Genomic DNA, 13,221 nt, shown 5'->3' with positions numbered 1-13,221 from the left:
TATATATATATATGTGTGTGTGTGTGTGCTCTCTCACACACACACACACACACACACACACACACACACACACACACACACACACACACACACACACACACTTACTCTGTCTTCCTGTCTTTAGCCACACTCTATAAACAACAAGGAGAATTAATCCTTACTCACTAAGCATTATCTACTGATAAGACTTACATACTGGGCCGTCAGACCAGCACTACAGTAAAAACAAAAAGGACAGATAAAAGTAGCTTAAAATACCATCTAAAATGAAACTCTACAAAAAATGATGTTCAGTGGCAAAACTAGATAAAAACTCTGCAGCACGAATACTACCACACACAGTGGTTGTTGATATGAAACTATAAGACAGGTATGACAGGGAGGGACATTGAATTTTGATAGTGCATTATTGCATTAATCAACACCTTAAACATATGCTCTGTATGGTAAAATATAAAATAGTTAATAAATACCATAAACGTTCTCTATATGGCAAAATGATGAGTTAATAATACCTTAAACATATATTCTATATGGTGAAATGAAGAACAGAGCAAGCTAAATTAATAATGCTTAGCAGGAAGGAGTTCCATTCACTTACACTACACATGGTATGAAGCAACATCAGCAACCGTGAAACCCATTTCACAATAGTACCAGTATTCCAGCTTAAATACTACATTACATTCTATGGAAATAATTCTAAACACTGTCAAATAAATATACATCCTACAGCAGAAGCAACACTAATTAGCCCAAACAGAAAAATATGAAGTCTTAAAAGCTTGCTGTGTATGTAAAAGACAAATCTGCTTCAGCTAGAGATTAGCTGCTCTATTCAAAACAATACTACGTCCTTGGTGATTTGCTGTTCAGCCAAACATTGCAAGAACACAAAATGAAGCCATTTTCTTGCTAAGACTTCTCAATATCACATTATCCTGCTTTTGGTAAAATGAAACACAAACAGAGAGGATTGTAACCATAGACAGGTTGCCTGTATATGAAGCCGTGCAAGTGGACAGTGAGGATTTAAGGTGCCATATGTAAAGTGGTACTGTCTGGACATGATTTATTTAAATTAGGCACTTGCACATCTTGGATCATTACCTTGCACAGAAGGCTTACATACTATGATGAGCTCATAGATGTCCATACTACACACGATCCATGCAGAGCAGTTCACAAAATGCAAAAGTGTATGCAGTTAGTAGCTGTGTTGCACATATCCATTCTGACTGAAGAATTTGTGAAGGCAGAAGCACAGCAGCTTTGTCTTGCCAGATTATTGGTACAGGCAAGACCTCTTCCCCTACCTTCTACTTGTATCTGTGAGATTGCCATGCCCAACTGCAGTGACCATTATTTTGGATGCATGCCATTGGATTTTGTAATGATCTCTGACAACTGTATCCTTTCATCTTTTGAGTTTCACTGCCTACATTTCCTTTTTGGCAAATCCTAGGCTGTCTTTGAACCTCACCAAACCACAAGCCATCACGCGTAGCTTATCAAGTATGATGTCAGTCTTACTTTGATTCCCTTTTTCCATTCTGGTATATCTCACTGTTGCACTTAATGGCCCTGCAACAAAAACTCCTTACTGTTATCTACCATAAAAAATATTCTTAGTTCCTACTTTGCAGTTTCAGCAACACCCCAAATCTAAAATCATTACTCAAAATATAGTTTCCTGTATTATAGTCTCAGACTGACTGAAGATTTTTTAGTTCTAATGTCTTCTTCCCTCGGACTTGAACCTCAGTCTCTAGTAGATTTAATAATGGATGAAAATATAAATCAGAGGCTATCTCTGAAGTCAGTGTCTAACCTGTACAGTGTCCATTAGGGTTTTATTCATTCTCCATGCATAAGATCATAATAAAGTATCTATACTTTATTGAAAATAACCCTTAGTGACTTAATCATTTCTCATCATCTAATCCCTGCAACTCCTTACTAAGCTCTGTAAATGTTTGTTACACTACCTTCATCTTCCTTAAACAGTCATTCAAAAATGGAGTACAGAAGAAATCATTAAATTACGGTTGTGTCTACCAAGCTGCAAAAACTACTTTTCATGCTGTCAGTATTTCTTGATTTATTATATATTTTTTATTCATCCTACTAGCTTGTGACTTTATTTTACTAGACCATCTACATGTACCCTAAAACTTAACATCATATTAACCATAATAGCAAGATCTTCAAAGGTTTTGATAGACTCAGTCTCTATGTCTGATCAACATTAGTGATTCTTATTTGTAACTGGCAAATGAATTTACGTTTGCCTTATCATTGTTAACAGCCATGTTGTCCAATCTGGTATAGTTATTTAGGTTGACTGAACAACCTAGCAAATGTTTACGATATTCCTAACAAATTACAGTTTATCAATTCTAAGAATGTCTGCTTATAACCAGTAAAACACATCCTGGGTGCTGTCAAGGTGTATCATAAAACAAATAAGTATGAACTTAGAACTGGTTCCTGAGGAGAACTCATAACATTGCCCTCAGGTTACCCCTATGACTATCTAGTTCAAATCGTCAAGCTCCATCTGTTAATCATTCTCCAATCCATTTTACTGGTTGGTAACATAGACATGACTTGCCCATTTTATTCAGTAATATCTGATGTGCTACATGTTCAAAAAGCCCTATCAAAATATATGTGTGTCATGTTAATCTAAAATGTACTATCTATTGTATTAATTAAGTCATTATAAAAATATTGGTTACACATTATAGTAGGTTGATTTTTAAGATGTCTGTTGATATAACGTCCCACCCCCAAATGTCCTAACAGTTTCTGAAGTACTAACCACAACTTTTCCATAATTTTTCCAGTGACCCCTTATTTTTATAAATGTATTTTACTGAAGCTCTTCTACAGTCATAGGGAATTAATGCTCAGAAAATCATTTTAGGGTACAATCCACTACTCTTTTAAGGGTTTTTAAGACATTTATTAGATAGCCCATAACTCTGTGATGCTCTCCTATAATCAGCTGTATTTGGTACTTTATTATGGTCTCTCTCTTCCAGAGTCAGACTATTGGTGCCAGATCCTTCCCTGGAAAAATGTATCTCTTCATATTTAGTACCAAAAGATGAAGCAAAATGATTAGTAAACAAGTATACTGTTTAATGTCTGTCTACATACTCTTCCCTCATATGTTATAACTTCTGTGGATTGCACATACATTTTTACCTTTTCTGGCCTAGCTAACAAAATGCTTTTCTGTTGCTTTCACATCTTCAGACAGCCTTTCTTCATACTCCTGTTGGTCATTTGTAGCACCTAACTTAACTTATCCAGCTTGGTTACCTCTTTTTGATATGGCACTATTTTTTACATCTTTCCAGTTCTTAAATAAATAAATAGTTTATTTCTTATTAAGAACCCTTGAGTTTCTGTTCCATTTATTGCTATTAAGTCTTTATTTGTTTTACACAGGTTAATTCTGTTTACTTTTGAAACCTTGGATTTTATGTTTTAATATGTTCCACATTTCATGTCCACATTTATTTATTTATTTACATTTGTTAACCGGGTAGTGTCCGACTGAGCTGTGGAGCCAGTTTGCAGAGGAGACCCATGGATAAAAGCTCCACAAGCAATAGTAATGATAATAATACAGATTAGTAAGATCTAAAATGTATACATTAGTAGTATTAAGTATACTAATAATTATAGAGCATATTATGTACAGAATTATAGATAACTGGGTATTTGAATACACACAGAGACCAAAACAAAATCAATAAACATATAATTAACAAAATGTATTGTCAAAGAAACATTACATGCTGACATAAGTCATAGCACAATACAGAAATGCATTGATCATTATAGTAGTTAAAAGTCTAACCGGGCTTGCACCAAAGTTTATAACTCATATGGAGAGGAAGTTGTGAAGTTGTGTGTGTATTTCTAAATTCCATAGTAAACTAATTAAATGTCTACTACCTTTCTGATTGTAAGAACAACCCCTTCCTTGTTTCCCTATAATATATCTCCAATAATTGAACTAAAATGGTTGCCATCAATGTGACTCAGTAAGCCACTTTAACCAGGAGAGGATTCTTGGATGAGTCTGAAAAAGGTGTATTAGAATCTGGGCTACACCCTAGTTAACAAAAATCAGCAAATGGGCAAATGAATAAATAAATATAATTTTTTACTTTTATAATCAAATGCTCACTACCTATTATTTTTGTTTTGTAAAAATATGTTTATGGGCATATCTGAATTAACATTAACAAAATATAAAAGTTGTATGTGAGAAACAGACTTATAGCAACTGACACCCTGTTTCTACCATACAATCAGTACACTTTCATATGCTGAAATGCACTGCAGACAATAGGTGGCATTTCTTGCCCTTCAGTTATATTCATCTGATGACTTTTCCATGTATGAATCTTTGAAGAACAAGAATGGAAATGAGTTCAAAGGTCTACAGGAAAATGTTCCAACATTTGAAAATGCATGCTGTGTATGTAGACACCACAACTGTGTGTGAAACATGTAATGTTGTAGATGATGATAATTCATATAAGTAATTCCAAATAGACAAAAGATTATATTATCATCTAGGTGGGACAAGGGACATGTGGGCCACCAAGGTTTGTCTATTAAAGACCACCACAACTTCTGTACTTCACTGCATTACCAGGTCAAACAGCCCATCTCTATACCGGAAGAATGCAAAGTTCCTGTAATCACGGCTGCACAGGTAAAAACCACACTCTCCAAAACCAAGAACACAGCATCCATGGGACCAGACAACATCCCAGGCTGCGTTCTACTCGAACTACAGAATTAACTGGCACCCCCACATAAGTACCATGTTCAATCATAGCCTCACCTCAAGCTTTGTGCCTGCTGAATGGTGCACAGCGACGGTTATCTCACTCCACAAAGGGGGAGCAACCACGGACCCCAGGAACTACCGCCCCATTATCCAGACGAGCCTGGTCTGCAAGGCCATGGAACGTATCATCATGGAATTTATAAACAAAGACATTGGTAATCTCCAAACTCTGGACCCCACCCAGTTTGGATTTGGAAAAGGCAGATCATGTCTCCTAAACCTGATAGACTTCTTTGAAGCAGTCACCAAAGCCGTAGACAAGGGTAAGGTGGTTCACACAGCCTATCTAGATCTTGCCAAGGCTTTCGACACCATCCCCCACTCTGGAATTATAGATATACTCGCTAAACTAGGCATAAATCCATATGTCACAAGATGGGTTGGCAAATGGCTCACTGATAGAACCCACACTGTGAAAGTAGCAGACTCCAAATCCGACTTCAGACCAGTGACAATTGGAGTACTACAGGGTTCAGTCCTGGGTCCTCTCCTGTTTGGTTTCTACTTCTCTGAAGTACAGGCTAACACAGAAGGTCTTTAGCTAATGAAGTTCACAGATGACTGCAAACTAGGAGCCATAATCGAAACTCCTAACGATGTGGACATCCTACAAAAGGGCCTCACCGAGACAGATGCCTGGTGTCAAAGACATGGCCTCAAGCTCAATGCCAAAAAGTGCATTGTCACCCCCTTTGGTAAAAACTCTGTAACCATGAACTACAACATAGGTGGTAGTATACTTAACACCGAAAGTGTGATAAGAGACCTTCGGACACAGGTGGACAGTAGCCTCTCCTTTGATAATCACATCGTCACAGTAGTCAGGAAATCCTTCTATGTGGCACACCTCATCACAAAAGGTTTCTCATCCAGAAAAAAAGAGGTCATTGTTCCCCTCTCCTCATCACTCATTAGACCCATTATAGAGTACAATGCCCATTTTGGTATGTACCTCACAAGACATGTACAACAACTGGAAAGGCCACAGAAATACCTCACAAAGAGGATTACCGGCTTCAAACAGATGCCCTATGCAGATCGTCTCAAAAAACTCCAGCTTTACTCCATCACATATCGCCTACTCAGAGGTGATCTCTGCCTAACATACAAAGCTATGTCAAACCCAGAGCTATTGGACATGCTCCACTTAAAGAAATCCCAATCCCTCCGAGCTACACACTCTAGGGACCTAAACCTTGTCACCACAATAAACAGAACATGCCAGAGGGATAGATTCCTGTCCCAGAGACTTTCCATACTCTGGAATAAACTATCTATCTATATCAAACAAAGCTCCTCATTAGCACTCTTCAAGAAAAATCTTGATGACTGGATGGGAAATAGGAAATTCACCCCGGGGATCACCTCTTGGCTCTGCTCTACAGTGGCACAGGAAAATAATTGTCTTGGGTGGCAAAAGCCAGGGTACCTTTTTGGCTGGGCTTGTATAGGCCCCAGGGCCGATTGCCTAGTACCTGCCTATGAACCTATGAACATAGGTTCTTCTTCCACCCCACATCACCAGCAGGTATCATTAAATCCCCAGCAACTTGATTTTTGTCTTACTGGAAAAACTTGCCCAATAGATAGCATTTCCATAATGGCATATCTACAAAGTGGTAGTTAACATCTGTTGTTTACACCCTGTAAAATCTTACTTCAAATACTTTCAGAATTCTCTGCCTCTAGGTATTCCTGCCATATAATATATAATATATAATATATAATATATAATAATCTCAGTTAATCTTCCTTAATTCACTAACATTGGTAAATATACCAGAGTTGTAAATATAGAGAAAAACACACTCTAATAATGTATTTCAGCTTTTTCTGGTTAGGGGTTGCCACAGCAGAATGCCAGTCCACTAATGATTGGCAGTAGATTTTTACAGTGCCAAGGTGCCAGCCTGATGCCTAACTTTCAATGAAGGCACACCCATACCTACCTGCATGTCTTTAAACATCAGTCACCTACAGTGAGGACATGCAGACTCCACACAGAAGGCACTCTAGTCTAGAATCGAACCAGAGAACGTCTTGCTGCGAGGCGACAACACTAACCGCTGCACCACCACGGCCTCCAAGCCAGAGAAAAACACACTCTAATGCATCTAAATTCTGCTTCCTTCAGTTGTGTAATCAATACATTGTCATCGTAGTAATTGTCAGTCCAGACAAAATTGTTATAATGTAACACATTCCTTAACTGAAACAATTGCCATCATTTAGTGTCCCCATCCTGCTATAAGATATGTAGTTCTGTGAAAGATTTCCACATGCCTTCAATACTATTCAAAATATTTGAGACATAATAAATTGTTTTGGATACCAAATCTAACCAACAAAAAGATATATCCTAAATGTTAACTACTTGCTTGACCTGTAATCTTTTGAACATGTATAAGCCATTGTGCTCTTTCATCATTAACCCTAACTTCAACTCAAACCACCTCTCCATACCTCTGTATCCCAGACTTTGAATGTGGAGGTAATCAGTTCCCTTTGGTTATATTGCATCATAACAATCTACTTCTAAGTACAGCCATATTATTTGCTTCTCAGCTCTACCTGACAAGTACTGCAACTGCAAAACTGCAATATTATATTGATAAAAACTAGGGAATGCCAAGCCTCCTTTTGCAACAAACATGAACACCTTAGATTTGTTTATTCTAGAGTGACATCCATCCCACAAAATATGCCTTATTACATCTTGCGCTTTCTTCATATAAGTAGGAAAAACACTGCAAATGGTAAATGTCTTATCAATACCAGAACCACGGGCAACAACAAAGTTTAAATTGCTTGTAACTTAATTAGAAGTGGTAACACTAAATTATTTCATCTAGTGATTCCTCTTCTAGTTTCTCCTACCAGTTAAAGTTGGTTTCAGTAACCTTAATTATATTTAATGTCAGTTTCATATCTAAATATACACATTCAACTATCAACTCAAATGGGAGGTTTAGCCCGCCTCTAAAGGCAAGGTACAGTCCAGGTGGGGAATTGGCAAGGCACGATGGTTGCAAGTCTGAATATCCTTCAAGTTCCTGTGATTTTTATTGACTTTCTGCTTCTCACAAAATATTGCATTAGACAATGGAAACATTTTGGTTTTGGTAATATTCACCCACAAACTTGGGAGCTATGCACACTGTAGTAAAGATTCTTAGAAATGCTCTGTATACCTATAGAGTGGCATAATCATCAGCAAATCATGTTATTGAAAACACTTTGGAGTTAGGCATCTGAATGCCACAGTTTATAATATGATTTGTGAGACACTTGTCTAGGGCAAAGTAACTAATGTAAATAATAAAGGTGACCTGGCACCCCTGCATTGTACCATTAAAGATGGTAAATACTTCTGACAGTATATTATTAACACATACCTGAGTTGTAGGATTTATATTTAGTAATGTCATTTTCTAATAAGGCTGCTAGTTGCTCTCAGTTGTTCCAAAACTATTCATAGACATTTTTAATCTACTTTGTCAAATGGTTGTTGGAAATGATTTATTATGGCTGTCACATGTAAAGTCTTAATATTTTACACTTCTACATATTAAGCACGACCTATATTAGGTGAGGCACCCTTCCTGCCCCTTATCATTTTCTGCTGATGACCTGGCACCAAAAAATCCAAAATCTTAACAAACAATTAAAAACACACATATATGTTTGACTGTAATTGAAGGAAAATATGGGTTTTAATTTGAAGTAACTTGCTTATCTTTACCCTGTTTTTGAAACATAACTTCTTTGTTAGTCTTGCAGCTCTAAATTCTCCCTGACTTTTCACTTGCTGAAACACCTTTAATAAAATGTCTGCCATCTTCACATTGAAACTGCCTTATAAAAATCAAAGTATGAGTTCATTCATAATGATGATATTAGTGACTGTGAATGTTTTAATTGCTGTATTAACTTCCATAACAGAAATGAATCCCATCAACATGGTGTCTTGTGATGTGGGGATTTGTGGCAAATCCAGCCTATTATAAACTCCTTCTTAACTTGGTAAGATCCATGTCTGTGAAATGAAAAAGTGGCCTGCTGCTGTTCAATCATATCTGCATTTATGCATTCAGTCAATGTAGCTCATTGGGCCATCTGCAACTGTTATAGCAGACTCTTTATCCTTTTCTATATATCTTTTTAAAACCAGTTTTTGAGATGCCAAGCTTTTTGTATATAATAAAAGACTTTATGTCTCAGTTTTAGCTGTTCGATATTATCGAATAAAAGTTTATTTGTACATGTTCCCTGTTTATACTCCCTTTCAGTTTATCTACATTCTCTTCTAGGCACACATTTTTTTTACATCTAAACTACTCATTTTTTTTTAGATTGATTATATACCATTACATTTTCTGTTTAAAATGCTTCCATGCTTCCAGTTCCAATATTTAGTGGCATCTTCATAAAACACTTCTAAACTACACCTTTATTGCTGATTTCTGATTATCATCTTTAAGAATTCATCCATCAGTCTTTCTCTTCTTCATATGTAACAACAAATATGAGTTACCAGGCAATGGCCTGATAGACCTGAAGGCATAATTGTCACAGCTGAGACCTCTGAGAAAAGCTGCCATGACCTAAACCATATATCCAGCTTGTTTATAAATCCTGGGTAGGGTTAAGGAAAGTAGTATATCCTCTGTCAGTTGGATTTAAGACTCTCAAACAGTCTAATAGATTCAATCTATCCATCATATTGTTCATAAATGTAGTTATTCTAGGGGGTCCTTTTCCTATCTGCAGGTACTCTACCCAGAGGTATGTTTAATACAGCAATAAAATATCTGTCATGGCAATGAAATATCTATCAATAGACATAATAAACATTAGATCATCTAAACTGATAAAATACCTATGAAAATATTGTGAGATGGGTGGGATAATCAACATGTAGTTTATAAAAGATCCCCAGATCAATTGTAAGCCATACCTGTCCACAGTCTGTGCTATTCATCTGTTTGCAGTGATGTCTAAAGGCAAACTGCTACAACCCTTTTCAATGAGTTCACAGAATTAAAGCCTTTCCAACCTTTCCACCCTGGGAGACATTTGTTTTCCATCTTGCATTTCATATTGGTCTTTTGCATAAATAGAATTTTTATTCTGATCCTACTAAGTACAGGAAGCAGTGCCATAGCTTTTAGTGGTACTGAAATTCCCTTAACATTTCATGTAGTGAGTAGCATTTCGTGCCCATTGCAAGTACATGACATAGCCTGTATCAGAAGACTCTTTATTCCCATCTTGCTACTGCATGCTTAAGGCTTGCAGTGTAATCCAGAATCACCTTTTTATAACTGCAATGATGTCTTTAAATGTCACAATTAATACCGCTAATGAAAGAAACTTAACAATGTCACTTATAGGAGAACAAAGTATGGTCTTGAAATTCCATAAATGCCACCACCTAAGAGATACCTTCCCTTTGGCCTCATGAGTGGAAAATTTGACTGGTATTATAAAAATATTGCTGCTAGCTACACATCTCACCAGTCTTGAATTGTCTCAGTAACTGATCACCATATAAACTGGTTATTACTTGAATTTTAGTCAGCTTTATGGGTGGGTTAGCACTGAACCTGCATACGCAACCAAGACAGTGTTTATAACACTCCACTTAAGAATTCTCATCACAACACCTAGTCCATGGTGCAGGGGATAGCCCTAATTGTGACCCAGGTGAATGGAATTCAGTTAGCAGCTCAGACACTGAAGGAGCCAGACAGGGAGGGAGAGGTGTGATGAGACAAGGTGCACTCAGCTCTTTCAGGCAAAGATGAAGTTTGCATGCACTCAGAGGACAAAATACACACACACACACACACACACACACACACACACACGCGCATGCACACACGCACGCACGCACGCACACACACACACACACACACACACACACACACACACACACACACACACACGCACACACATATATATATATATATATATAGAGAGAGAGAGAGAGAGAGAGATGCTTTTCAATATAAACATGTGATGCTTGTATGCTTGTGTGTATGTAGCACATTCTTTGACAAAACAAATAATGTAAGTGAGTACTCTCAGCAAAAACGATATTGGGATGTAAAGGTCTCATATCCAGTCTTCCAAAACAATTTGGTGTTTTCTTCCTAAGTTCTATCAGAAGCTTTAAAGCCATAGTTCTGCCAGTTCTAGCAAGTAGTACAGATGGTATTTCCATAAGCTAATATGAGGGTTACAGTAAAATAGTTAAAATAAAGTAGATTGTCTTACTTTAATTCCAAGAATAGTCTACCAGAAACAATAAAACAAAACAATGGAGTTTTTTAATAAGTTTTATTTTTTTAGTAAGACATGTTATATACTCAGTCCTTGCCTGCTTCCAAATGATCAGACTCATCAATGTTCGGCTGTATTGACAACCAGGTGTTTTTTATTTTAGTGATGTCTTCAGATGAAAAGACTGGTGCAGTAAATTTTGAAAAATCCCTCTTGGTGGTTGTGCATATTAGGCTTCATCTTTAAAACTTACCATGCTGAAACACAGACTACTTGATTTATACATAATTATCTGGCCTCTGGTCTTAATCTGATAGCAATGACTTAGTTTTTTCCTTTTTCAGACAAAGGAAACTTCAGTGGTGTAGTGTTTGTAAAATATGTTCTAGTCCACTTACACTCAACTATAGATTGCTTATCCATTCTTACCATTTGTGTTCACAAAGATACAGGTGTAGGACTTCGACTGGTTAATCATTGTCCCATATGTAAATGAGCTAATGACAGGCCTACATACTTTACATTTTAATAAAGCCCAATGTAAGTCTAGAGTCCATATAACAGTTATTTAATATTCTATGAGTTATTCATGAAGTTTTTGCCAGTCTTTATGGTCCTCTTATTGTAAACATTCAACTGTGAAACTAAGAAGTGATGCCACATGTTAAAACTCCTAATATTGTGAAAAATATTTTGGATAAATGCTAGCTTACTGTGGGTGATGGGTCTGATATTATGACATCTGGAAATCTGTGCCTTGAAAATATAGATATCTGTGTATCCCTGCGTATCCTGTGACTATTAAGTTCAGGACTTAGGAAATACATAGTAATAGTCAATACAGATCAAATACACACAGCTGATAATGAAACAAATCTGTTCCAGCTTTATTCCAAGATCTTTCTGGAACTGAATAGGACACTATCTCTTCTCTTGGATTATTACTGTTTGATTTATCGTGACATTCCAGTCCAGAATAACTCTTTATGAGATCTTCTTTACTTATCATAATTCCAAAGTCTGATTTGTGCATTCTTCCCAACATTTCTTTCAGTAACTGAGTAAGTGCTATTAATTTATTATCCTTGAACATCAAAGATGGAATGCAACTTATCTATTTTTAAGTGTAAAATATGGCTATGTTTCTTTCCTCTTGGCAATTTTCTGATGAAACTCTTTGTTTCTTTTCATTTGTAGTCAGCTGGGAAATTATTCATTTAAAGTTGATTTCTTCTCCATGCAACTTTGTTTACTGCCTTAGCAAACATGAATAGCTTAGAATATCTGATACATGTATCTATTTTCCAAACACATACTTCAAAAATAAATCATATACATGTAATTGCAATAACATTTCCAGCAGTCTCGATGGCACCTGTGTGGTGTATTTTTTTGTGCTCTCTATAATAATGCACGGCTCATTTCAACAAAAACTTTCTTCCATAAATGTTTTCACAAGAAAATTGCACAAGGGTGTGTGTGTGTGTGTGTGTGTGTGTGTGTGTGTGTGTGTGTGTGTACGTGTGTGTGCGTGTGTGTGTGTGTGTGTGTGTGTGTGTGTGTGTGTGTGTGTGTGTGTGTGTGTGTGGGTGTGTGGGTGTGTGCATCAGCATATCAGTAAAGGTTGTGGACCCATAAGCAAATGGTGCATCTTTTTGCAAAATTATTCTACCATTTCCATTTTGTCTGGCATCTGCTTGTAATATGACTGGGTTAGTCAGTTCAGTGCATTTTAGTTTGGACACATCTGTCACTAACAGTTTAAATAATTTTCTTGGTCAGTACTCCAATACCATTTCACATCTTGTTGTCCAGAATAAGCCTCAAAAGTTACTGCTTTGTATAACAAATCTTGTTAGATAATTTATCCTCTGGAGGAGGAGGAGTTTTATTACTCTGACTTTTTTATTACATGATTTCAGCATGACCCTGTACATCTTAGCTTTGCAACTGAATTTAAATTTACCTCTATTGAGCTTAAGGTTGTCCTATCTCAGTCACATTACTAAATTGGTCAAATTCATATTGTGCTCTTCTTTGATCTAACCTCTTTCCAC

The sequence above is a fragment of the Protopterus annectens genome, chromosome 1.part2, assembly GCF_019279795.1.
Source record: "Protopterus annectens isolate FY-2018-M chromosome 1.part2, PAN1.0, whole genome shotgun sequence".
Classification (NCBI taxonomy): Eukaryota; Metazoa; Chordata; order Ceratodontiformes; family Protopteridae; genus Protopterus; species Protopterus annectens.
This window is presented reverse-complemented; position numbering follows the sequence as displayed.